Below are 27241 nucleotides of genomic sequence, written 5' to 3' on the forward strand. Positions count from 1 at the left end.
AGATTCTGATTGTGACAACTATAAAGCCGCCCGCCGCCTTTATCATGGGATGATTAAAACAGAGAAAAGAGAATACTACACAGAAGCTATTACTAAAAGTAACAATAAGCAGAAAGAAATTTTTAACATCGTGAACACCTTCATCAACCCCAAATCCATGCAAAGGGACATTCCCCCCTCCCAAAGTCTATGTGACACCATAGCAGACTTCTTCGATACTAAAATTCAAATGCTTATTGAAGATTTCCCCCAACCCCAAACCCAAGAGGAGAATCAGATAAATAATGTCAACACAAAGATGAACACTCTGTCCTCCTTTTTACCTGTTGACCTAGAGGAATCCCAGACTGAGATCTTAAAGCTCAAATCAGGCTCTCCCTTTGACCCCTGCCCTCCATCTGTCCTTCATACATTAATAGAGATAGCAAATCCATTTATCAATAATATCATTAACTCATCACTTAACCTAGGCGTAGTTCCTGAGGAATGGAAGCTCGCAGCAGTAAAGCCCCTACAAAAAAAGCCACTACCTGATCCTGCAATCCTCACAAACCTTCGCCCCATTTCCCTCCTTCCTACCTTTTGTAAACCAACTGAAAAGGCAGTTAATAAACAGCTCACCGTTTTTTTGGAGGCCAATAACATCTGTCACCCAAATCAAGCAGGCTTTAGAGCTCAGCACTCAACCGAATCAGCTTTAATATTTACATCTGAAACTCTTCGAGCTGCATTAGACCAGGGTAAGAAAGCAGTCTTAGCTCTGCTGGACCTGTCCGCGGCTTTTTATACGGTGTCACATACCATCTTGATAAACCGTCTAGCCGCGGCAGGGATTACCGGAAATGTGCTGAACTGGCTTAAGAGCTTCCTAGGAAATAGATGACAAGTGGTCATCTTAGGCCAATATAGGTCGGAAGAAAAACTACTAGGATCAGGAGTGCCCCAGGGCTCCTGTTTGAGCCGAACGCTCTTTAATGTATATATGGCCCCCTTAATTGCCCTCATATCATCTTACGGCATAGATACTATATCTTACGCAGATGATACACAGCTCATTCTGGTCATGGAGGACAACACCGGTGAAGCTGAAAGGAAACTCAAGAACTGTCTCAAAGCTACGTTTACATGGATGGACTCGAACCACCTTAAGTGTAACTCAGGTAAAACTGAGATTTTACCTTTTGGTAAAGGAAATCAATTTAATCCCGAATCCTGGTGGCCAGAGGATGCCATTGCCCCCCCACCCCCCAACACTGCCCTCTCAGTCCGAAACCTAGGGATTAAATTTGACCCCACCCTTAGTTTCAAACAGCAAGCAGTGGCCGTAGCAGGGACCTGCTTTGGCATTATAAAAGGGCTCAGAAGATTCTCAACAATCCTATCAGAGTTAACAAAAAAAAAAATCAACTATATTTTTCTTGACATTTTTGATACATAAAAAGCCATTGTTCCAGCAAGACACAGTCAATGAAAGCATGTGTGAATCAGCAGTGCAAACATCATGTGCATACAATGACGCAACCGGATTTGACTTTAAAGGGGAGGGGAGAATAACAATAATCTGCAAACGTAGCACACCAAACATAAAAGCTTAAACAGAGGAGTCAGTCGCCTTTGCACAGTCAACAGTATTTCTTTTTTCTTTTCTTTTGTACACAATGTCTGAAGGAGTAGGGCAGACCATGTGTTGGTAGAGAATCAGTACGCAGTTGTCCATGCTGTGTCACGCATGGGGGGGCCACATAGCGTGTAGGTCTAAGAAAGATGGCCGTTGCAATGGGTCTCAGCTCATGGACGCGACAGGGTAGGCTTGGAGCGTCTTGGAAAGCTACATATGCTGTGTGGTTCACCTATAGTCCTTGAGGGCGAGGTCAACTCGGAGGAGGGGGGAAGAGAGCAGTCGGAGGGGGGGTCAACCATGAGACAGATAGGTTGTGTAGCCACTGATAACTCTCCCGACACCCTGCTTACAGTCTGAAGGAGGTACGGTGCCCATTGGGGGACAATAACACCTTTAAGGTGGGTGTATGCTGTTCTTTGCTTTGACATTAAGAAGGTATACATCCCAGTTTTCTCTGCCCCTTCGGGAATCCTCTCTCACCCTCAGGAGCTGAAGAGTGCTCGCTTCTGCTCCCGCCCAAGCTAGTAAAGTCGACAGCCAACTCTAGGGGTTGTGAGCCACGCAGGGGCTTTGCGCATCATTATCTGTTGTTTGAACGACTCAAGAGCAAGTCAATGAACCTATGTAGGCGTTGGCCTCCTTTAGCTTTGGGTTGTATCCCCAGTATACAGGATTCCGGCGTGGGTGCAAGGGCATGGTCTGCAAGGTCGGCAACCATAGCAGTAATCTCATGCCAGACCACTTGTAGTATCTGACAATCCTAAGCCATGTGGTGAAACCCCTCCGTCGCCAACTTACACCTAAGGCACTCAGGGGTCAGGGTTAGGAACATACGCTAAATGCATAGTGGGGATAGGTAAGCCTGGTGTATGTAACTGAATGGAGTGAAGCAGAATCTCTGATTGCGAGGCACCTCCTTCACCTGCTGCATGACCTTGGCCCAGGTCTTGTTCGTGAGCACCTGTGGATGGAACCTCTTCCATTTGCCTCTCGCCCTTGAAGCGTAGCCTCCTATCAGAGTTACATAAACTCAGGGCCTCATTTATGAAAAGTGACGCATCGCTGCATGAAAACAGCGATGCATCACTTTTCATAGCACCCTCCTTGCGACACCAATGATGCGTCATATTTACAGTATGCAAAAAGAACAATTGATGGACAGAATGCAGAACAATGGCTTACATTCACCCCAGTACAGTGATCTGGGCCTAAATCCATTATGTTTTTGCTCACCATGCCATTGCAGTTTGGACCCAGCCATATGCAGATCAGTCTTGACCCTGCGCCCAATGGGAACAGTCCAGCCCAAACTGCCAGGCCAGGTCCTTCCTGGACTGGAAACAAGCATCCTAGGACTGGTTTCGGGCTTTCAGCCCCCATCAGCCAGGATAGCTTGACTCCAGTGGCACGGAGAGCACGGGACTCAAGTCTGAGCATACCTGTCCCATTCGGGGTGGCAAATGGACAAAGAACAATTGATGGACAGAATGCAGAACAATGTTTTACATTCACCCCAGTACAGAGATCTGGGCCTAAATCCATCATGTTTTTGCTCACCATGCCATTCCAGTTTGGACCCAGCCATATGCAAATCAGTCTTGACCCTGCGCCCAATGGGAATAGTCCAGCCCGAACTGCCAGGCCAGGTCCTCCCTGAACTAGAATAAGCATCCTAGGACCGCTATCGGGCTTTCAGCCCTCATCAGCCAGGATAGCTTGACTCCATTGGCATGGAGAGCAAGGGAGTCACGTCTGAGCATGCCCGCCCCACTCGGGGTGACAAATGCAAAAAGAACAATTGATGGACAGAATGCAGAACAATGTCTTACATTCACCCCAGTACAGAGATCTGGACCTAAATCCATAATGTTTTTGCTCACCATGCCATTCCAGTTTGGACCCAGCCATATGCAAATCAGTCGACCCTGCGCCCAATGGGAACAGTCCAGCCCGAACTGCCAGGCCAGGTCCTCCCTGGACTGGAAGCAAGCATCCCAGGACCAGTTTTGGGCTTTCAGCCCTCATCAGCCAGGATAGCTTGACTCCATAGGCATGGAGAGCACGGGACTCACGCCTGAGCATACCCGTCCCATTCGGCGTGACAAATGCAAAAAGAACAATTTATGGACAGAATGCAGAACAATGTCTTACATTCACCCCAGTACAGAGATCTGGGCCTAAATCCATCATGTTTTTGCTCACCATGCAATTCCAGTTTGGACCCAGCCATATGCAAATCAGTCTTGACCCTGCGCCCAATGGGAACAGTCCAGCCCGAACTTTGGTATCGCTATATATTTACAGTTTGACGCATCATGGTGCAAGGACTTACAGATACATCAGTATTTATGGCGTATCTGTAGGTGCAAAAATGACGCTTTGCTGGAGTGTGTCACAAAAGTGACGCAACTCCAGCAATCGGTTATTACACATGGGCAAGTTCCATGTTCAATGTGCCTGCATCAGTCTTACGCCTGCCATGAGGCATGCGTAAGATATTGACTAATTTGAGTCCTAGAAGTGGCACACTGAAATCCTATAGATTTCAATGCGCCACTTCTACAACCCTTTCTTGCATTGTAACGTTTCCCTGCATACATTATACCTGGCGCAGGTATAATGTGGCGCGGGGGTTTACAAAGTGACGCATCTCCCTAGATGCGTCACTTTGTAAATATGTCGCAACATGGCGCATTTGTTACACAACTGGTGCGTCACAAAAAGTGACGCACCAGCGGCGTAAAAGTGACGCAAGACCTCATAAATAAGGCCCTCAATTTGGGAAATAAGGTTTTTAAATGCCCGAGCGCGATTGTTCAAGCAATATCGATGTGAACATATATCAAGGCAGGGGCGGTGTGAGGAACAATATTTCTCATACATTTTTTACACAGCGGGAGGGAATATTGTCTTGAGTTGCAAACAGTCTCATTGGTCTACATTTTTTATCTGTAGTTCTTGTTATAGTGCTACTATACCCTGTAGAGATGACTGCACAGTGTTCAGCAGACAATGTTTGTGTATTGCGAAAGTGCTATCCACATATCATATCAACCTTATAATGGTTACAGGATTGTAAATAATCAATGTTCAGTAATTTTCCAATATTTAACTTTGTAGAGTGAAAACCATTTTACTAAATTTGGGAACACCTGATTACTTTTAAACCTATGCATAACATTTGAGGTGTATGTCACCAATTCGTGGGCTCACCCATTGCAAGAAATCAAGTCTTATGTCTCCTACTGGAGGTGCAGTGGCAAATAGCTCAAGGCAGCAGGGTCTGGCCATCATTATAACTATTGTCGTTTTTAGATACAACTGAATATATAAAGGTGTAATCCACATCGGCAGTCGAGAGTGGCTGAAATAATTGAGAGCTCATCCGAGAAGACAGAATCCTTACATGTCCTCTTCAGAGTATGTGTAAACTTTTCTAATGTTCCCAATGGTTTTCAATAGTAAAGGATGTAGGGCCATATGTATCAAAAAGTCATTTTGTGATTCTCAAATAGCGATTTTTTGCGAATCGCAAAATGCTATGTATGTAGGATTTGCAATAAATTTTGCGAATCCTACATATTCCTTAATTGCGAATCTCGAATTGCGATTCACAATTAAGGAATACCTCCCCATTCATTCCTAGGCCCATAGGAATGAATGGGAAGACATTCTCAATTTGCGATTAGCAATTAGCGAATCGCAAATTGAGAATGCAATGCAATCTCAAGGGTGCAGGGGTGTTCAAAGGACACCCTGTTGCACCCCTGAAATAAGCATGGGTGCACATGTGGCGCACATACATGCCCTAAAGGCATGTTTATGCCTCACATAGCACTTTGAAAAATACATAAAAGTGCATTTTTCAAAGAAATCGCAAATTACCACCAACTTGAAGTTGGTGGTAATTTGCGATTCCTTAAGGCGAATTTGCACTGTTTTGGTGCTTCTTACATTGCATTTAAGGAATCACAAAATTTGCAATTCATTATTTTGCACCCACATTTGCTTCATGCATACCATTTAGCAAAAATGCGTTCCTAAACGGCAAAATTCTGCAAATTTCGGCGATTACGATCGCATTTGTGCTTGATACATATGGCCCGTAGTCCTTCCAACTTACTTCCATGCTGGAAAAGGTATTTAGAATTTGCTGTGCAAGTTTAAATTTCACAAATATTTGCCTCTCATAATGCTGTTTTGTGGAAAAGCCTGCTGCTCTAGGACTTTCCTTTGATTCACTTCAACACTGAAAAAAACTCAAAATTGGATCTGGTGATGGAATGGAAAACTTATAAAGCTGTGGTAATGCTGCACTTGGTAATGCGCCATGTGCTATTGGTAATTCCAGGTGTGGTATTATAGAATTATTTTAAAACACAACTCATCATAAGTACATTTCCAGAGAACCATGTTTTTAGAATTAAACAAATGCATATGCTACATACATTTTGGTAAAAGTAATGGTTTTCAGCTGGATGCCCTTGGGCAAAAAAATCTTCACTTAGCTGTAAAGGTTTGCTTATTTATTTCTTTCTTTTATTTTACAGAGTTTTATATAGCTTAGATATGTGAACATTGCCAACAAAGTTGCAATTTTAAACACCCCCAGCTCTGTCATGAAGACTCTCTAACATGTTCATACATAAAGGCTGCTCCGTGTAAGCCCAAAGGAACGGGGCCATCGGGCCGAACTGGGCATTAAACAGGTATGTTGCATTTATATCACAGTTTTATAATGCATAACATTTACAACAATGCTGTTACTTCTTAATAGATGTTACGTCATAAATCTGTACATTGCATGCAGGTAAGTGGGTTTTGGACTTCTTGGTGGGGAAGTTTGAGTTTTTTTTTTCAGGGATTGGGGCTAGGCTTTTAGGACTGTTACATAATATAAAACTGATAGGAGTGAATTGTGTATTAATAATGGGTTTGTTTCTTTAGAGTTCGGTGTGTCTGGGTAGTTTTATTTTTGGGGAATGGGTGAGTAATGGAATAATATTGGGTCAATGTTTCCCGACTCAGTCTGTCTCCAAGTCAGTGTACTAAGCTGAAGTATGAGCATTAACAGAAAAGCAAAAGCTAAGATACCACACTGGAGAAAACCAAGTCATTGAAACTCGATGTTAATGAACGACAATTTTAAGGAAATACAAATAAATCGAAATTTAAAAGAAAAATTTTTTTTAAAAGTTCTTTTTAAGGAAAATCTCAAAGTACATTAAACTTATTGGATCTAAGAGTAATAAAGGGTTTTTCCGGTTCAGGTACAGGCGATGAGGCGGTTTTAGGAATTAGGGATGGATGGAGTTCAGACGTAGAACGGGACATTTGGAGATCAGGAATTGGTGGAGTTTAGAGGGGGTCAGGTGTTTTTAGAGTTCATAATGAGAGAAGTTTAGGAGTGGTGAGGGATTTTTGGTTTCACAGATGGGTGGAGAGTAGAGGAGTTATAAGGGTTCACAGATAAGTGGAATTCGTGGGTGGTGAGGGATTTAGGGTCGGGGTTGAGTCAAGTTTATGGGTAGAAAGAGCTATAGGGTTCAGGAAATGCTGAAATTTAGGGGTGGTAAAGTTTTTTTTTAATGTCAAAGTTAGGTGGTGTTTAGGGGTGGTGAGGGTTTTTAGGTTTCAGCGATGGGTGGGGTTTAGGCACAGAAAGGGGTTCTTAGGGGTCAGGGATTGGTGTAGCATAAGGAGAGCAAGAGGATATAGGGTTCAGGCATGGGTGGAGTTTAGGAGTCATGGATGGGTAGGGCTTAAATGTAGGAAGGGCTTTTCAGGTTTCAAAGATGGGTGGATTTTAGGAGTCTGGGATGTTTAGATTTGGTGTTTTTTCTTAGGGTTCAGGGATTGGTGAGTTTAGGGGTAGAAAGATTTGTAGGGTTCAGGGATGGGTGGAGTTTAGGGGTCAGGGATGGGTGTAATTTAAGCGTGTTGAAGGTTTTTTAGGGGACAGGGATTGATGGAGTTTAGGGGTGAGAGATAGGTTTAGTTTAGAGTGGGAAGGTTTTTTTTTTAGGGGGCAGGGATGAATGGTGTTCTGGGGTTGTGAGGGGTTAGGGATGGATGGTGTTTAGGAGTGGTGAGGGGACAGCGAATTAAAAAATCTAAAGTGATTGTTTTGACAAGTTTAAAATATATACATCTGAAAATTGGCCCCTTAAGTAAACCACGGAAATCAATACCTCCAGCAAAAATGTTTCTGAATGTAAGACCTTTACCCATTGCATTTGCAGATTAAAAAATAACTATACAAAAGTCACTTTAGAAACCAAAGGCATTTTCTTGATGTCTGAGAATTGTAAATGCCTTTCAACTCACAAATTTACATTAAATAGCTTAGATAAAATGGTTCCACCATAACCATATTCCATCAATTTTTTTTCTATTAAATCACAAACAACCTTACAAAGTCACTGGAACCGACATGACTGCAGTGCTTTCAACATGGCAGCATACTTTCTGACATGCCAGTGGAGCTGTATATATCCTTAGAAAATTGTTTCTGGAATGGCCAGTATTTTCCATACTGGGGCAATGCAGACACTGTTACTGTATAAGTACCTGTAACCAAAAGGATCACTCTAATTTCTGAGTCTTGGAAAAGAGCGTCACTTCCGTTGTATCCTAAACACAAGGTTAGTGGAAAGTGATAGTTTTAAATTTATTTATTTTAATTTTATTTAATGCGATTTTATATAGCGCGGACATTACCCGAAGGTGTCAGAGCGCTTAACATAAGAACCAGTTGCGATACATAAGGATTTAGGATTACATGAGTTACATAAAAGGTACAAACAGAAAAAATTACAAATGTACATGTTGTAAAGTCACACAAGGAAGAGATAAAACAGAAAAAAATGGCAAATGTACAAGTTGTAGAGTCACACAAGGAAGAGATACAAACAGAAAAAAATTGCAAATGTACAAGTTGTAGAGTCACTCAAGGAAGAGATACAAATGGATACACTCTAAGAGTCACATAGGATGGTAGAGAGTACAAAGGTCTACTACATATACTAGTGGTTAGAGTTATCTCTATAAACATATATATACAAATAGTAGATTTTCTCAGGTCAAGACCCCCAAAAAACCCAGGAGAGCAGAGTTCCATAAAGTGAGGTCGGAGGGGGGACGGAGTCACAGCACCAAGGGAGCGCAGTAGAATGTCTGCTGTTTCGCAAGATGGTGGACCAAGGACAAGAGCGACAACAGGAGACGGTCCATCTCTCACTGTCCCCAGCAGTGACCCCAGTGGTAGAAACACAGAAAGGTGAAAGGGAGAAGTAGAAACAGATACAGGACTCCAGTGTCTACCTTGTCGCTTCTGCAATCAAGGCGGTGTGCAGTTTGTAATGGATCAATACAAGATAAAGGCAGAAGTGTTATGAAACTTGGAACGGCAAGACTAAATGTTACTCTAATTATGGATCTTAGCAATATCTCTGTAAACTAACTCTCACTGCCTGTATAGGTAACTTGAAGTTCCTGAAAGCTAAACACAAGGAAACATAAATATCTTGTAAAAACCATGTACACTCACACCTCTTCATTTGTTTAGAACAACAATCTCAAGCTGTAGCACTATCCACTTTTTGTAGAAGGTGAGTATGTCTACTTCTGTAGAACTGCAAAATAAGGAACCACTATACAATCCTGAGGTTCTCTGCTCTTAGCAATATGGACACTGCCTGGAAATCTAATACCTTGTACACAACATAACTTAATGTATATGCATGTGCAGTGTCCTCGTAAGACTTCTTCCGGTTTCTGCTCAGGAACTCTTAGCAGAATACACAACTCAGAGTTAAGAGTACAATGACTCCCTTTCCCTGCTACCGCAGTATAGATCTCTTCAAAGCACTTCTGTGCCACACTTGGAGCAGACTCTGCAGTAAGCAGCAGCTTCAGCCCCGCTTCCTGACAGTAAGTAACATGCACTCACTCTATCATCTACCTGGCACAGTGAGCAGACTCACTCTATCAACTACCTAGCACATTGAGCGCACTCACTCTATCATCTACCTGGCACAGTGAGCAGACTCACTCTATCATCTACCTGATGCAGTGAGTGCACTCACTCTATCATCTACCTGATGCAGTGAGCGCACTCACTCTATCATCTACCTGATGCAGTGAGCGCACTCACTCTATGATCTACCTGATGCAGTGAGCGCACTCACTCTATCATCTACCTGGCACAGTGAGCAGACTCACTCTATCAACTACCTAGCACAGTGAGCGCACTCACTCTATCATCTACCTGGCACAGTGAGCAGACTCACTCTATCATCTACCTGGCACAGTGAGCGCACTCACTCTATCATCTACCTGACACAGTGAGCACACTCACTCTATCATTCACCTGGCACAGTGAGCAGACTCACTCTATCATCTACCTGATGCAGTGAGCGCACTCACTCTATTATCTACCTGATGCAGTGAGCGCACTCACTCTATGATCTACCTGACATGGTGAGCGCACTCACTCTATCATCTACCTGGCACAGTGAGTGCACTCACTCTATCATCTACCTGATGCAGTGTGCAAACTCACTCTATGATCTACCTGGCACAGTGAGTACACTCACTCTATCATCTACCTGGCACAGTGAGCGCACTCACTCTATCATCTAGGTGAGGTAGTGAGCACACCTACTCTATGATCTACCTGGTACAGTGAGTGCACTCACTCTATCATCTACCTGGCACAGTGAGCTCACTCACTCTATGATCTACCTGACACAGTGAGGGTACTCACTCTATCATCTACCTGGCAAGGTGAGCGCACCCACTCTATCATCTACCTGATACAGTGAGTGACACTCTCTCTATCATCTACCTGATACAGTAAGCGCACTCACTCTATGATCTACCTGACACAGTGAGCGTACTCCCTCTATCATCTACCTGGCACAGTGAGGGATGTATGTCAATACATCGCATACTAATACCACGCGTGCCATTACAACGCGTGTATTACTACGCGATGTCAATGACATCGCATTCCATTACATCGCATACTTTTACCACAAGTATGCCTTTACCACGCATGCCATTACAACGCAAAGGCATGCGTGGTAAAGTCATACCCGCTGTAAAAGTTTGCAAGGTAAGTGACATCCCTACACCTACACAACACACTACTCCCACCCGTACACTACCCCTAACCCAAAACCACTACCACACTACAACACTGTGCACACTATTCCCACCCCTACACTACCCTAAACCCTAAAACACTACTACACTACAACACTACCCACCTTACTCCAACCTCTACACTACCCTAAACCCTAAACACTACTACACTACAACACTACCCAACCTACTCCCACCCCTACACTACCCCTAACTCAAATACACTACCACACTACAACACTACCCACACTACTCCTACCCCTACACTACCCCAAACCCTAACCCACTACTACACAACAACACTACCCACACTACTCCCAACCCTACACTAGCCTAAACCCTAAAGCACTACTACACTACAACACTACCCACACTACTCCCACCTCTACACTACCCTACACCCTAAAACACTACTACACTACCACACTACCCACACTACTCCCACCCCTACACTACCCTAAACCCTAAAACACTACTACACTACAACACTACCCACACTACTCCCAACCTTTCACTACCCTAAACCCTAAAACACTACTACACTACCCACACTACTCCCAACTCTACACTACCCTAAACCCTAAAACACTACTACACAACCACACTACCCACACTACTCCCACCCCTACACTACCCTAAACCCTAAAACACTACTACACTACAACACTACCCACACTACTCCCACCCCTACACTACCCTAAACCTTAAAACACTACCACACGACAACACTACCCACACTACTCCCACCCCTACATTATCCTAAACCCTAAAACACTACAACACTACCTTAACCCCTTGGCGGCGGCGGTAATTCCACCGCAGCGCTAGGGGGGAGGGGGGGCCGCGCGGCGCTCCCATGCTTGTGATGGAACCGCTCCGTCACGAGCCTCGGGCGCGCTGTGCTGATGACGGAGCGGTTCCGTCACGGCTCCGCCCACTCAATAGAACGCGCCGCACAGGCGCAAAATCAGCGCCGCGCAGGCGCGCCGAGCGGGCCGTGAGGGAACCGCTCCATCATCAGCACAGCACGACCGAGGCTGGTGACGGAGCGGTTCCGTCACCAGCATGGGAGGGGTTAAACACTAAAACACTACACTACGCAAACACTACTATGCTACACTAAATCCTAAACCACTACACTACCCTAACCCTAAAACAGTACACTACACAAACACTACTACACTACCCTAAAACCTAAAACAGTACACAAACACTACTACACTAAGCTAAACCCTAAACCACTACACTACCCTAAACCCTAAAACACTTCACTACACAAACACTACTACACTACCCTAAACCCTAAAACACTTCACTACACAAACACTACTACACTACCCTAAACCCTAAAACACTACACTACCCTAAAACCTAAAACACGTCACTACACAAACACTACTACACTACCCTAAAACACTACACTACACAAACACTACTACACTACCCTAAACCCTAAAACACTACACTACCCTAAACCCTAAAACACTACACTACCCTAAACCCTAAAAAACTACACTACACAAACCCCACTATACTACCCTAAAACCTAAATCACTACACTACATAAACACTACTACACTACCCTAAACCCTAATACCCTACACTAAACAAACACTACAACACTACACTACATTACAAAAAAAAAACACCAAAACGTTATAAAAAACACACACAACACAAACATTACAACATTACTTTTACACTACCATAAACCCAAAAAAGTAACCCCCATCCCAAGTGCAAACCCCCTTACCTCTCTCCTATCCAGCGTCGCCGTCGGATCCTGCTTCCTCCTTCCTGCTTGCTTCACAGCCTAAGTTTCCTCACAACGACTTGGATAGCCGCCGCCATTGCACATTACATAGCATGCATTGTAAAAGCGCATGCGATGTAATGGTATGCGTGGTTTTACCACGCGTTGTAACATCGCATGCGTTGTAACGCATGCGATGTAATAGCAACGCGTGATAAAACCTGCGTTGTAATGGCTGTTTCCCACAGTGAGCATACTAACTCTATCATCTACCTGATACAGTGAGCGCACTTCTGTCACAAATGAGTAACTCTGGCCTTAATAAGCATCCATGCCACCCCTAAATGGATGCCATTTTAAAAAGCACTCAGCCATCCAATGGCACCCCATGCAGACTGGCTCCTTTAGGACTATATTGGCTATATAGAAAGATTTGAAGGACCCTTACCTGGAAAAGGAAGAGTGATGACACTAAATCCTGCCAGAGAACTTAGGGGCATATTACCAACAACTAGCGATAATTATCGCTAAGTTGGCTTAGAGGCAATAATTTTATCGCCGTGTAGCGACGATTTTTATCGCTTAGGAGCCTTGATATTATCAAGGTTTATCTCCTAAGCGATAAAAATCGGCCGAAATGCATGAATATCGCTGAAAAGTCCGCGATATTCATGCATTACCGAGCAAATGCTCTTAGCCATGTTATCCACCTCCCATTGGATAACATGGCTAAGAACTGCTCAGGGCAGGTGTTAGCTTTTGGAGATATTCGCGCTTAGCGCGAATATCTCCAAAAGTTGGTAATAGGAGATAGCGATGTTAGCGACTGTTTCCAGTCGCTAACATCTTGGCACGCCCACTTTGCATGTCATTAGTGATGAATTTCTCTGATATGCAAACTGGGTCCCAAGATGGTCGCTATCTCCTACTAGCTGTCGCTAACTGATGTTAGCGACAGCTAGGTAATAGGGAGATAATTTTATCTCCGCTTTCTTGGCTGTTAAAGCCAAAAAAGCGGAGATAAATCCCTTGATAATATGCCCCTTAATCCTGGTGTTATTTCTCTCAGCATAAGATATTTTATCACCATTTATTCAGAGGCCACACTGTTGGATGGGTGCTGAGGCACATTATTTCTTGCGGGACAATATACGCCTGCTCTGGAACCAGGTCTTTTTGTACAAGGCACAGAACATATTTCGAGAACATACTTGGTTTTGAGCCCTAAACAATGAATGCTTCAATATCTTCTAGAAGACTTTGAAGGATTGACATAATATGTTAGTTTCTCTTCAGAACTAGGGAGTATTTTTATAAAATGAGCCGTTAGATGTACTGTGTGGCTTAATTTATTGTAGGTTTCCATGTGGAATCCACCCTACAGAGTAGTGGGGTTGCTTGATTCGTCCACTCCCAATAAACGCACCAAATAGTGGCTGCTTAACTGCTCTGTATTTTGTAACTTTTCAAAAGCATTTTCGATAGTCTTCCGGGGTAGTGGGTTGTGGAGGGGGTTCAAAAACAAAACAAAAAAATCACTTACTTCCTGGCTGGCTGGCGGAAACCGTTGCTTCTCCATCCTCTTCCTGACTTCTGTTGGAATAAGAAGCAGGAAGCACCCATGCTCCCCTTAGCCATGCGGCGTTGTGATTGGTCTGAGCGCCATGGTTCAGCGTTCAGACAGACAATGGGAGCCTGGACATGTTCTCCACCCAGGCTCTAATACAGACTGGTGGAGAACATGCAACGTACGCATGATTGACTGGCCCAAAATGGCCGGCCATACAGTCATGAGCACTTAGGGCCTCATTTATGAGGCTGTGCGTCACTTTTACGCCGCCGGTGGGTCACTTTTTGTGATGCACCCGTGGTGTAAAAAATGCGCCTTGTTGCGCCATATTTACAAAGTGACGCATCTAGGTAGATGCGTCACTTTGTAAACCCCTGTGCCACATTATACCTGGGCCAGGTATAATGTATGCAAGGGGGGGCGTATTGACGCAAGAAAGGGTCATGGAAGTGACGCAGGGAAATCTATGAGATTTCACTGCGCCACTTCTAGGACTCAAATGCGTCAAAATCTTACGCCTGCCTCACAGCAGGCGTAAAACTGATGCAAGCCCTTTCACATGGGGCTTGCCCCATGTGAAAGGACACATTGCTGGAGTTGCGTCACTTTTGTGACACACTCCAGCAATGCGTCACTTTTGCACCTACAGATACGTTAGAAATACTGACATATCTGTAACTCCTTGCGACATGATGCGTCATACTGTAAATATGACGCATCATTGGTGTCGCAAGGAGGGCGCAATGAAAAGTGACGCATCGCTGTTTTCACGCAGCGATGCGTCACTTTTCATATATGAGGCTCTTAGGGGCAGATTTACAAGCCCCTTGCGCTGATTTTACGCCGCCGTTGCGTCACTTTTGTGATGCAGCGGAGGCACAAACCCTGAGCCATGGTGCGGGGTACTTACAATGTGACGCATCTGGGAGATGCGTCACGTTGTAAAGCCCTGCAACACATATAGGCGTTCCTGCGCATGGGGGGGCGTTCCGGAGCAGGAACGCCTCCTAAAAGTGGCTGAGTGAAATCTACAAGGTTCACTCAGTCACTTTTATGCCAATGCTGCGTCAAAACCCTGCGCCTGCTTGAAGCAGGCGTAAGGCTTGACGCAGCATTGGAAGAATAGGCCCCCCCCAGAGCATTGCTGGAGCTGCGTCGCGCTTAGGACGCAACTTCAGCAATGCGCCGCCTTTACGGCACAGATGCGTCACGCATCTGTGCCGTTTCTGCCCCATGGTGCGCCACATTGTAAATGCGGCACATCATGGATGGCGGAGCTGCGGCGCACGATTACTGGCGCATCCCTGCTAATTTGCAGGGATGCGCCAGTAATTGTAAATCTGTCCCTTAGAGTGTGCCATCACTCTCCCCCATCCCCTGCACTGCCCAGACCAGCCCCACCCTGCAAAACTGCCTCAGCACAGAAACATAAAATGATACTAACCTCGTGTTATTTTATTTTTCCTTTTTTGCAGTGCTGAAAAGTAGTGGGGCAACGCCTCTCCACCTTATCGGAGGAAACACCCTGGAGTGCCGACAGCGGAACTTAGACATGTGGAAAGTGGCGCATGACTTTATTTGGGATTAATATATATATTTTGCTATACAAAAGAGTGGTAGTTAAACATAACAAGAGCCTTGTTTCCCGATATCACCAAGGTGTGTGTAGACAGTTTTCTGAACAACAAAATGAGGAACAGAAGCCATGATGGGAAAACATGCTTCTCGTTTTCAAAGATAATAAACAGCGAATGGCTCTTCCCCTTTTTCCCGCTCCTCTCTCGGTTCCCTGAAGCTATTTAAGAGACAAATAAGAACATGCCAGAGAGACACACGAGTAAGATCTCACAGGCGAGCGCACCCTACCAGCAGCCGTCCTTCGACTGAGCCTGTTGAGCCACCGTTCTCACAGACGTCCTGATCCTGGTCAACGCTCTGGTGAGACCCTCACACTGAAGCAAAGTGCCACTCACCCACCGCAGACACTCTCGCAGGTATTTTTCCTCCCTTCACTCACCCTTTATCACTGTCTTTCTCGTCCTTTTTCTATCCCCCTTTTGTGCATTTCTCTGTCTTGCACGGGGTGAAAGACCCACGAGGGACAATAAAGGCCTGTAACTAAGTGCCACCTACAAACACCGGCTCAAATTAAGCACAGCTCACCCTTGTCACTTGCCTTTAATTCTAACCTACAACCCCCCCCCACACCCACAGTACTTTTGCCCTTACTTAACTAAGACGTTGTTCGACTTCAGCTAGGCATGACAACTGCTATTTTTGTTACTGCTGATCCAGGGTCATTGCTGTCCCACTTTGGTGTGCATTGTATTCGCTCCTGTTGGCCCAATGATAAAAGTTGCACCCAGCCTAGAACAGGTTGAACATTATGTATTGTTGTTTCCACGCGTTGCAGTATACTTATTACATTTTCATTGAAATGCTCTGAAGCCTGCTCTGCTGTTCCACTTGTGGGAATGCCTCGTCATATATATCACACTCCAAGGGCTCGGCTTAGGAAACCTGCTGTCGAACTAGGACAGTGTTACCTCCTGTGCACCCTGATAGCCCAAAACCCTTGGAATGTGATCTATGCTTCTATGCTTCTATGGGAGGTGGCTTATGGTTTTATCCTCTCACTCTCTCCAGGTACATATGTATATAACATGCCTCACCATTTAGCAAGTCCAGCATATACAAATATATCACAAAACAAGAAAAGTTTTAATAAGGGCAGAGTTAATGGGATCAAGGGCAGTCCTTGATGTGTGAGCTCTGTAACGGGTATTGCTGTAAATGGATGTCTGGATATGTGAAACCCTAGTGGGAGGTGCGGGACGGGTGTTGCTGTAAATGGATGTCTGGATATGTGAAACCCTAGTGGGAGCTCTGGGATGGGTGTTGCTGTAGATGGATGTCTGGATATGTGAAACCCTAGTGGGAGCTCTGGGACGGGTGTTGCTGTAAATGGATGTCTGGATATGTGAAACCCAAGTGGGAGCTCTGGGATGGGTGTTGCTGTAGATGGATGTCTGGATGTGTAAAACCCTAGTGGGAGCTCTGGGATGGGTGTTGTTGTAGATGGATGTCTGGATATGTGAAACCCTAGTGGGGGCTCTGGGACGGGTCTTGCAGTAGAGGGATGCCTGGATATGTGAAACCTTAGTGGGAGCTCTGTGACGGATGTTGCTGTAGATGGATGTCTGGATATGTGAAACCCTAGTGGGAGCTCTGGGATGGGTGTTGCTGTAGATGGATGTCTGGATATGTGAAACACTAGTGGGATCTCTGGGGTCGGTGTTGCTGTAAACGGATGCCTGGTTCTGTGAAACCCTAGTGGGAGCTCGGGGACGGGACTTGCTGTAGACGGATGTCTGGATATGTGAAACCCTAGTGTGAGCTCTGCAACGGGTATTGCTGTAGATGGATGTCTGGATATGTGAAACCCTAGTGGGAGGTCCGGGACGGGTGTTGCTGTAGATGGATGTCTGGATATGTGAAACCCTAGTGGGAGCTCTGGGACGGGTGTTGCTGTAAATGGATGTCTGGATATGTGAAACCCAAGTGGGAGCTCTGGGATGGGTGTTGCTGTAGATGGATGTCTGGATGTGTAAAACCCTAGTGGGAGCTCTGGGATGGGTGTTGTTGTAGATGGATGTCTGGATATGTGAAACCCTAGTGGGGGCTCTGGGACGGGTCTTGCAGTAGAGGGATGCCTGGATATGTGAAACCTTAGTGGGAGCTCTGTGACGGATGTTGCTGTAGATGGATGTCTGGATATGTGAAACCCTAGTGGGAGCTCTGGGATGGGTGTTGCTGTAGATGGATGTCTGGATATGTGAAACACTAGTGGGATCTCTGGGGTCGGTGTTGCTGTAAACGGATGCCTGGTTCTGTGAAACCCTAGTGGGAGCTCGGGGACGGGACTTGCTGTAGACGGATGTCTGGATATGTGAAACCCTAGTGTGAGCTCTGCAACGGGTATTGCTGTAGATGGATGCCTGGATATGTGAAACCCTAGTGGGAGTTCTAGGATGGGTGTTGCTGTAGATAGATGAGTGGATATGTGAAACCCTAGTGGGAGCTCTGGGATGGGTGTTGCTGTAGATAGATGTCTGGGTATGTGAAACCCTAGTGAGAGCTCTGGGACAGGTGTTGCTGTAGATGGCAGTCTGGATATGTGAAACCCTAGTGGGAGCTCTGGGACAGGTGTTGCTGTAGTAGATGGATGTCTGGATATGAAAAAACCCTAGTGTGAGTTCTGCAACGGGTATTGCTGTAGATGGATGTCTGGATATGTGAAACCCTAGTGGGAGCTCTGGGATCGGTGTTGCTGTAGATGGATCTCTGGATATGTGAAACACTAGTGGGATCTCTGGGGTCGGTGTTGCTGTAAACGGATGCCTGGTTCTGTGAAACCCTAGTGGGAGCTCGGGGACGGGACTTGCTGTAGACGGATGTCTGGATATGTGAAACCCTAGTGTGAGCTCTCCAACGGGTATTGCTGTAGATGGATGCCTGGATATGTGAAACCCTAGTGGGAGTTCTAGGATGGGTGTTGCTGTAGATAGATGAGTGGATATGTGAAACCCTAGTGGGAGCTCTGCAACGGGTATTGCTGTAGATGGATGCCTGGATATGTGAAACCCTAGTGGGAGTTCTAGGATGGGTGTTGCTGTAGATAGATGAGTGGATATGTGAAACCCTAGTGGGAGCTCTGGGACAGGTGTTGCTGTAGATGGCAGTCTGGATATGTGGGCACCCTGGGACGGGTGTTGCTGTAGATAGATCTCTGGATATGTGAAATCCTAGTGGAGCTCTGGGACAGGTGGTGCTTGAGATGGATGTCTGGATATGTGAAACCCTAGTGGGAGCTCTGGGATGGGTGTTGTTGTAGATAGATGTATGGATATGTGAGACCTTAGTGGGAGCTCTGGGATCTGTGTTGCTGTAGATGGATGTCTGGATATGTGAAACCCTAGTGGAAGCTCTGTGACGGATATTGCTGTATATGGATGTCTGGATATGTGAAACCCTAGTGGGAGCTCTGGGACGGGTGTTGCTGTCGATGGATGTCTGGATGTGTGAAACCCTAGTGGGAGCTCTGGGATGGGTGTTGTTGTCGATAGATGAGTTGATATGTGAAACCCTAGTGGGGGCTCTGGGACGGGTCTTGCAGTAGAGGGATGCCTGGATATGTGAAACCTTAGTGGGAGCTCTGTGACGGATGTTGCTGTAGATGGATGTCTGGATATGTTAAACACTAATGGGATCTCTGGGGTCGGTGTTGCTGTAAACGGATGCCTGGTTCTGTAAAACCCTAGTGGGAGCTCTGGGACAGGTGTTGCTGTAGATGGATGCCTGGATATGTGAAACCCTAGTGGGAGCTCGGGGACGGGACTTGCTGTAGACGGATGCCTGGATATGTGAAACCCTAGTGGGAGCTCTGGGACGGGTCTTGCTGTAGACGGATGCCTGGATATGTGAAACCCTAGTGGGAGCTCTGGGACAGGTGTTGCTGTAGATGGATGTGTGGATATGTGAAACACTAGTGGGAGCTCTGGGATGGGTCTTGCTGTAGACGGATTCCTGGATATGTGAAACACTAGTGGGAGCTCTGGGATGGGTCTTGCTGTAGACGGATTCCTGGATATGTGAAACACTGGTGGATCTCTGGGGTCGGTGTTGCTGTAGACGGATGTCTGGATGTGTGAAACCCTAGTGGGAGCTCTGGGATGGGTGTTGCTGTAGATAGATGAGTGGATATGTGAAACCCTGGTGGGATCTCTGGGGTCGGTGTTGCTGTAGATAGATGTCTGGGTATGTGAAACCCTAGTGGGAGCTCTGGGACAGGTGTTGCTGTAGATGGACGCCTGGATATGTGAAACCCTAGTGGGAGCTCTGGGATGGGTGTTGCTGTAGATAGATGAGTGGATATGTGAAACCCTGGTGGGATCTCTGGGGTCGGTGTTGCTGTAGATAGATGTCTGGGTATGTGAAACCCTAGTGGGAGCTCTGGGACAGGTGTTGCTGTAGATGGACGCCTGGATATGTGAAACCCTAGTGGGTGCTCTGGGATGGGTGTTGCTGTAGATGGATGTCTAGATATGTTAAACCCTAGTGGGAGCTCTGGGATCGTTGTTTTTGTAGAAGGATGTCTGGATATGTGAAACCCTAGTGGGAGGTCCGGGACGGGTGTTGCTGTAGATGGATGTCTAGATATGTGAAACCTTAGCGGGAGCTCTGGGATGGTTGTTGCTGTAGATGGATGTCTGGATATGTGAAACCCTAGTGGGAGGTCCGGGACGGGTGTTGCTGTAGATGGATGTCTGGATATATGAAACCCTAGTGGGAGCTCTGAGACAGGTGTTGCTGTAGATGGATGTCTGGATATGTGAAACCCTAGTTGGGGGCTCTGGGATCGGTGTTGCTGTAGATGGATGTCTGGATATGTGAAACCCTAGTGGGAGCTATGGGGTGTGTAAAAAGCATTCAGGGATGAGATGGCTTGGATGTTACTTTGGTAACTATCCACATTTACTGTAAATGGAGATGATGGAAGGAGCAATCTGTCATTGGGCCTGTTTGATAAATGCAGTGACTTTGGATGTGATTTGATGGCACGGCGGTGTTGGTCTGGCAAAGTTAATCGCAGTATCACTGCGGGTGAATTGATGCATTCACTGCCACTAAAGACAATGGGATTCCTGTAGGATCAACGGTGTGAAGGATGCCAGAAAGGACACTGTAGGAGAGTTGGGGCCGGATTTACTAAGATTTCACACAAAGCAGTGCAACAAGAGAAGATCTTCTGCTTCGTTGCAGGAAGGGAGAGATCCGACTAGCGACATATTTACAAAGATATGGTGCAGCTCAGCTCTCTACTCGCCCTAGAGCAAAGGTGCCTGCGTTAAGGTTAGGATCGTTTTTTTGTAGGAAGGCACACATTCCTGCTCAAAAACTATCCTTTGACGCTTATTCCTCTTTGTAGGAAGGAGGAAGTAAGGAGGAAGAATAAATACTTTTCTACTCATTACGCCAGCCTCAGGTAGGCGCACCTTTTTGGCGTAAACCACGTTCACAAGTCTTTGTAAATATGGGTTTGTGTTAAAATGCATGGGTGGATGTGCGGCAACTTCCATGCTCCACCCATGTAACACCTACGCGAGGCCAGGTAACATAAGGCCGCTCTGCCCTGCATGAAATAATTTTTTTAGAAAGCTGCACAGAGCCATGCAAATCCCAAAGTAGATTTTGTGTCAGGCGGCACCAAAAAGTGATGCAACCCCAATGTAAAATCTTAGTAAATCTGGCCACAAATGTATAAACTGTCACTCAGGGAGTTGAGACAATTTCACTTTCATTGGAGTCCAGAAGATATATGCAGTGCCAGTAGAGTTGATTTGGTGGGTCTACAATGCCTTGTGCTTTCATTGTGGTGATAAAAAGACAAAATGTAATTTTGTGTAATGGGACAGATGTGTTACGATTGTGTGACTGGATGTGCACTGTCATTGGGTTGATGAGATGAGTGTTGTGTCAATGGGAAGGATGAGAGGAATTTTGAAAAAGTTATGATGAGTGCACAGTGATATAGAGGGCTTGTGAGGTGTAATACAGACATGTTATTAAGAGCAACGATTAAAATTGCTGCAAAGTTCCTTACGGTCAATTTAGGGTAGCCATGTTGAGAGGTAGGGGGGGGGGTGGCTGGATGGATACACAGCATCTTTGGAGATGTATTTGAAAGAACAGTGTCTTTAAGAATGTCAGGATAACTATGCCATTAGAGATCATTCAGTATTTGCAGTGTATATTTGGGTACGATGGATGAGACTCAGTGTGATTGGGGTTGGGATGGTTGCAGTGTAATTAGGAATTAACCAGTGAAGGTAGTAATATTGGAGGTGATGGGCTAAGTGAGGTGTCATTGGGGTGGTTGCAGTAACATCTTGTATATGAATTAGCTGCAATGTTTTTGGAAGATAAGATGATGGCATGAGTGCACAATATCATTGTGGAGGTGGGGGGGGGGTTGTTGGTCATTCTGTTTTTTAGAATTAGTGGCATGCATCTGGGGTGATGGATAGGATGTGAAAAGTGTCATTTAGGACGACATTGACCACATGACCCCTCTCACCAAGCTCCTTGATTCAGACAAGACAACACAAGACATGTGTGGAGGATGACACTCAGCTCATCTTAAGCAGTCTGCAAACTTGCCCTTCACCTCCAACGTCTCCTAATTGTTATTCCACTCCTTAAACTACCTTAGAAATGTCCTACAATCCTTGGACTGTTTATCTCCTGCCTTGATGTTTGCAGCACCCTCTACTTTTACCTCTGTGACAATTCCATCCGAAAGTTGCAAAGATTTCAGAATAATGTTGCTTTTCTTCGGTTTGGCCAAGAGTGTTAGGACCACATAATGACAGGTCTGAAGTTCCCCACTGACTTCCATTAAAGGAAAGAATGAACATCAAATCCCTTTGTCTTATCAATAAGGCATGGTGTTATTTGGCTGAGTGGAGGTTTGCATGGAAACGCGGTTCATCACACACCTTCCATCTGGTAAATTAGGATGTGCAACCACAACACAATGGGCCCGATTAACAGAACTAACTTAAGACAAAATCCTAAACATACTACCATTTTGGTATTAACAGAAGGCACTTACTCATTTCGGTATTCAAAGAAGTTAGGAGTCCTAACTTTAGGACTCCTAAATGCCTTCTGTGAATACCGAAGGTCTTAAAGGGCCCGATTCACAAAACTAAATTAAGACAAAACCCTAAACTTACTACTTTTGGTATTCACAGAAGGCATTTAGTAGTAGTAGTTAGGATTTTGTCTTAAAATTGACTTAAGACAGACTTAAGACGGTCTTAAGAGAGTCTTAAGACAAACTTAAGACAAACTTAGGACCCACTTAAGACAGACTTAAAACAGACTTAGGACAGACTTAAGACAGGCTTAAGACAGACTTAAGACAAAATCCTAACTTTACTGCTACTAAATGCCTTCTGTGAATACCAAAAGTAGTACGTTTAGGATTTTGTCTTAAGTTAGTTCTGTGAATCGGGCCCTATGCCACTACTATTGGACTTCGGGTCAAATGGGCGAAGTCCGCAGTAAAACCGGTCTTCCCCAAGCAGCATCCGTGGGATATATATCTTGGTGACACATGCCTCAACTGGCACTACTTAGGGGGCCTGTCTTTATCGCACTCTCCTGGACTCATGCAAGATGAACGTCTGCAAGGCCTTGACAGGCATCCGGTTACAGGTGCATTTCTGGCAGTCCCTCCCCTTAGCTCCTACAGGCAAATTGCCTTGCCGATCATGGTTATCCTGCCCATCCTTTTATACTATTTTGCGAATCACCCAGTTATACCACCACGCTCATTCTTCAGGTAACTAGATTCTCTTCTCTGAACACTCATTTGGGGATCCAGACGCATGCCAATCACTCTTGCTAAATTACACCTGCAGATGGGCCAGGGAGGTTTGGGGGCCCCATCCTTCGATACATACTTTCTAGTGGCACACCTTAAATGGTTCTCTCGCTGGACAACTGGGATCTACTTAGGCGAGGCCTTCCCGAGCTCGGACTCCTGTTAAATACCTGCAAGCTGAGGTCCACTCTTACCAAAAGCACAATCCATAGCTCCCTGGCCCCTGCAGGTGGTGACAGTGAAGACATGCATGGCTAGGATACACCGCCTCTCCCGAAAGTCCCCAATATACACCCTGAAGTCACCCCTGGTTGGTCTTCTGCATATCTAAGATTACTACACTGCCGAGGAGCTAAGGATCTGGACTGACCACTGGGTGCTCATGGTAGGCAACCTCTTTGCCAAGGGACGTCTCCTACCCTTTGTTCAGTTGTCCAAAGAGAACGAGCTGCCACCTGGATGAATACAATCCTTGCAAGTGAGGGGGTCAACAATGTCCTGGTGGTTAATTAGAGGAAAAATCTAAGATTCCACTGGTATTATTTATGCGCTCAGGAGTGAAATTTTCAATGAGGCATGCTTTAAATCTCTGATGGTACAACTTAGTAAAGTTGTTGATCACGTGTTCATGACCTCTCAGGAGTCTCCGTATCGGGCATCCCAATCGTTTGGCATGACCCAAAGATTTTAGTAGCAAGTTAGAAGGGGAGTTTCTATACACTAGTATAGGGTGATATAAGATTAATGAATATAGTTTTTTAGTGAGAGACATTGAAGATAAAATCAGCCCTGAAGAAGTCTTTTTTTGTACTAAAACACAAGACGAAACACGTGTTGGCTATCAGTATATTTATCTTTGCATCAAGCTGTATCTGGAAGGCTATCATTGAATTTATAATGCATCAATCTGTATCTTTGAAACAGACTGGACTGTGAATATTGGAATAAAGAAATGAAAACTTGGAACAACGTATAGAGACTGTCTCAATAATTTTGTACTATAAAAATACTGATATGTGTGCTTGGGGTAGAACCCCTATGCTTTATATTGTATTCCTTCTTTCTGATGAATTTATGTGGTAGAATTGTAAACCAACCACTCTTCCCCAAGGAGCACCCCTCTAGACACATACCTTTAATTCTTACAGTGCCCTATACTTCAGTTGAAAATTTTCAAAAACCAAAACAAGAGCCAGTACAGAGACCTAATAAACTAGACAACTTTGTCAGCGACTAAAAAATGAATTTGTAGTCCTGATTTGGATTTAATCCATCAAAATTTGTATTTATTTTCAAAGAAGACAAAATACAAAATGTTTTATAAATATGTGTGACAGCAACACTAATTGCGAAAAACAGACGTGAACACACAAATGACAGTGCAATACATTTCATTTAGACATCCTCCTTCATACTCGTTACCTGACTCAAAACCTGACCCAACTCACACTCGCATTAGCTCACACACAGTCAAACTACCAAAATCAAACGTGCAACAACAGAAAATGGATCACACGTCACGAAGTGGGAAATTTACAAGTATAGACAAAACGGGGTTTTGTGCAGGAATCAATCTAATTTACAATGTGATCCTACCTACCCGACACTAAATATAAATTATTAAAACATTGACAATAAACATTTGTTTTGACACAGGATACAACAACAAGGTCGACGCGTTTCAAACCGGACCCTTTGTCCGGTTCTCATCAGGACCAAAAGGAAATCTGAAAGAGGATACAAAGAAACCTCCTTATATTCATGAACTTATTCGATATATCAAAGAAAAACAGCAAATGATAGACGCCAGGCCGACTGAAAGCCTCCTACCTTAATTTTCAAAACTGTGCTTCAGTCAGTTCGAAAACAACGTGTATTTCTGTGAAAAAACAACAACATCAGGTTGTAAGTACAAATTAGTCCGTTCTTGTAAGTACCTACTATGAGCCTCGTAAAGGGCATAGAGCTAACTATTGATTTACCTAAAACCAGTCGGTCACGTATGGCAAGTGGAGGGGGTCACTTGTCAAACAGAGCACTTGATGCTTGGGCTGTCGAAGACCAAAGAGCGGACGGCACACAGGCTGTCTGGGACTTGTAGTTTCAATTGCGGCTGAAATGTAAGATAGCGGTTTACTGAGGACTTGGAACCAATTGTGAAAGAACTAGTGTGAACGTGCGAAGGGTAAAGACATTTGCTAGCCTGTCTTACCTTCAACTGTGGAAATATGTCCTGGCTTTATTTTCGAATCACCTAGAGGGGCGCGGCATGCGCCTCTCCTCCTGGAGCGGGTCTGCAAACTCAGACGGGCAGCGCGGGGATAGTTTTCGTTTCTCTAGAATAACCGAATGATAAAAACATTAATGACCTCTGCCACACGCAGAAAGGTTTGCAGAGGCAACAAGGACGGGGTATCGTCGAAATACCTTTAAACGGAGGGAAACTCTCCTGCAACTCTAATCACGGACCGCAGCTGAGTCTGACGGGACGCAAGCGCCACCCGGAAGGCCTGATGTAACTACTGGAGGTCTGGGACATGTAGTTGAATAGTGTAGGCGGACACGTGATTGGACACGTGATCGCACGGCTTACTGGAAATTTGTGGGCCGGCCGACAAGATAATTGGGCAAAGATGCCTTGAAGTGCCGCGAAATCTCAGAAAGTTCATTGAGCCCATTTATTGCTGTATTGAATCTCATGATTAATTGTGCCTCACGCTGACTCAGTCTCACTTCAATGTCACCACCCCTGGCATCCGTTTCTACTTTGGACAGGACAGTCCATATGAAATCAGCTTCTGTGTGCCCCTTACTCATCCAATGGTTCACCAATGGTGCATTGGCAACTGACCTCCGTACTCTGGATTTATGTTGAGTAATCTGTTGTCGGATTTCCTGAGAGGTTTTACCTACATATAGTTTGGGGCAAGAGCATAGAATTCTGTAAATTACGTTCTTTGTTTTACAGTTTGTGAACGCTGAGTGCTTCCAAAAGATGCCAGCATGTGAAACCACGTCTCCTTCCATTGTTTGGTCACAACACGTGCAGGTCCCACATTTGTGGTGGCCTTGAACTGGTTGTAAACAGAGCAAGCTCCGTAGGGTGACACCTTCTTTTTTGGGTAATGCTGCTCGGACCACAAAATTGGCGATACTCTTTTCTTTTTAAAAGCAAAGAGAGGTGGTTTTTGCAGGCTGGCATCAAGATTCTTTACCAAATGCCAGTTTTGATGGATAATTCTTTTCAGTTGATTTGCATTTGGGCAAAATGTAGTCACACAGACGATTCTCTGTAGTGGTGGTTTAGATCTCTTTTCCAGCAGAGCTTCTCGAGGCGTCCACCATGCTCGGCGAAGTGCATGTTTCAACAATTTCCTCGGGTATCCTCGGTCCATCAGGCATTCTAGAAGGTTTTTTGCATGTTGAAAATATTCATCTTTGAATGTGCAGTTTCGCCTGATCCTTAAGAATTGGCCAAAAGGTAAATTCTGGCGAAGGTTCGGAGGATGATTGCTTGTGTAATGCAACGCTTTGTTGCGATCCGTTTCTTTTCTGAAAAGTGTTGTTGCCAATGATCCTTCTGATGCATAGACTTTAACATCCAAGAAGGTGATTTGGTGGGTTGAAAAATCAATTGTGAATTGAATGTCTTTTGTCCGTCTATTGAGCCAGTTACAGAAGTCCATCAGTTGTTCCTCA

The 27241-nt window shown here is 45.0% G+C and overlaps 1 protein-coding gene across 1 annotated transcript in view; it reads left to right on the top strand.

The window, feature by feature from the left end:
* Window positions 1-15917: 15917 nt before the first annotated feature.
* The window catches only part of LOC144754782 (basic phospholipase A2-like), a 192569-nt gene continuing 181245 nt past the window's right edge, over window positions 15918-27241 (top strand). The window contains exon 1 of the mRNA XM_078642988.1: window positions 15918-16085. The gene's annotated coding sequence lies outside the window, so the exon portion shown is untranslated. The remainder of the gene's footprint in view (window positions 16086-27241) is intronic.

The sequence above is a fragment of the Lissotriton helveticus genome, chromosome 5_1 (assembly GCF_964261635.1).
Source record: "Lissotriton helveticus chromosome 5_1, aLisHel1.1, whole genome shotgun sequence".
NCBI classification, from domain to species: domain Eukaryota; kingdom Metazoa; phylum Chordata; class Amphibia; order Caudata; family Salamandridae; genus Lissotriton; species Lissotriton helveticus.